The sequence below is a fragment of the Myotis lucifugus genome, unplaced genomic scaffold, assembly GCF_000147115.1.
Source record: "Myotis lucifugus unplaced genomic scaffold, Myoluc2.0 scaffold_45, whole genome shotgun sequence".
NCBI classification, from domain to species: Eukaryota; Metazoa; Chordata; class Mammalia; order Chiroptera; family Vespertilionidae; genus Myotis; species Myotis lucifugus.
The window spans coordinates 6,201,498-6,203,027 of record NW_005871093.1 but is presented as its reverse complement, the minus strand read 5'-3'; positions in this window follow the sequence as shown (position 1 = coordinate 6,203,027).

Sequence of the window (1,530 nt, the reverse complement as noted above, 5' to 3'; positions counted from 1 at the left end):
CTCAAAAATGCCAGGCCAGGGGTTGTGGGCAAAGCCGCATTTACCCTGCCCTTGAAGGCTTACTAGGAAGGCCAGTAAGCTTCTCCAAGTGGAACAAAATGGGCCGGCTTAGATTTTTGGAAGGGTTCAAGAATGTCCCAATGCCAAGTGGTCCTGGGGCCAATGTCTCCCTGCCCTGCTTCCCAACCCCAAGCTTTTTCCTTCAGGTAACCTCAAGCCTGTGCCTCTCCCCTGGGTGAATGTTTGGTAATTGAAAAAGTCCCTATGTTCTGGGTTTAGCAAAATAAAAAGCAAAAGACAAAAACAAAAGCAAAACCAACCAATGAAATTGGGTTTCCCCCCCTGCTGTCACCGTGCTGCTCGGGCTGCCTTTCAGACTGCCTTTTTGAGGTGCAACCTTTTGCAGCTGTGGTCTTAGATCTAGATTCTGTGGACGAAAGGGGCCACATGCTGACCTGACAAGCTCAGGAGAGGCCTGCATGGCAGTTTTGCAGACTCGGAGACCTAAAGTAACCACAAAGGATGGTCTGAAATTAAACCTTAACTAAAAGCAGTGATGGTGGGCAGTTACATCCTAAGCTGATATCTTCACTGATAAGGTCAACCTTTACTGTAACTGAGCCTATCTGTCCTTTTTGCATCTAAGATAACATATCCTTGGGATGACTTCCCTTTTTATGGAGCCCCTGGGGCACAGCCAGGTGTGCTGGGCCCAGGACAGATGCAGCAGATTCTTTCATTTATCATGTTAATTGTTCCTGCACCCACCTAAGTATGTGCCCATCATTTTACTTTTTATCCCATCACGGAGGTTTCCCCCTCTTCGCTTAATCCCACCTCCTTAAATCTGTCACCAATGAATTTCATGTATAAATACGGATGTAACCCGTAGCACTATCTCAATTCTCCGGAGCACTATCTCAATTCCTTGAGGTTCTGCTTCCCTGCATATGTCGACAGTTTGGCTCAAATAAACTCACAAAAATTCTTTACAGGTTTCAATGGTTTTTTTACGTTGACATATGTAAATGCATCACTCCAACCTCTGCCTCTGCCCTTGCATGGACTTTTTCCCTGTGTCTCTGTCTTTTCAAATGGACTTCTTATAAGGATACTCTTCTGTGTTTTCTTCTGCCTACTTACTACAACACTACTCTCAATACTTCACTTCTAACACCAGATGTGGGAGGGGTTTTCTCACACCCCCAATTCTCACACACTGTTATGGGTTGGCTCAACGAGATAGACCACCGACTCAGAATTTAAATTTAATAGCCTTTATTAAGCTGGCCAGCTGACCACAGCCCGTACCTTCCCACTCTGGGAAGCCTCGCGGCATGTGGTAGAGACCAAGGGTACAGTATGATCCTTTATAGCAAGACAGTGTTAAGAAAAATTGACTACAAAGCATTCCATTAAGGTTAAACAGAGTCACACCTGGCTGGAGCATATCATAACACATTGTTTTTCTAAGACAATCTAACAATCCTTCTTCCACTGACCCTGACGCACTTCTTACTCATACATCCC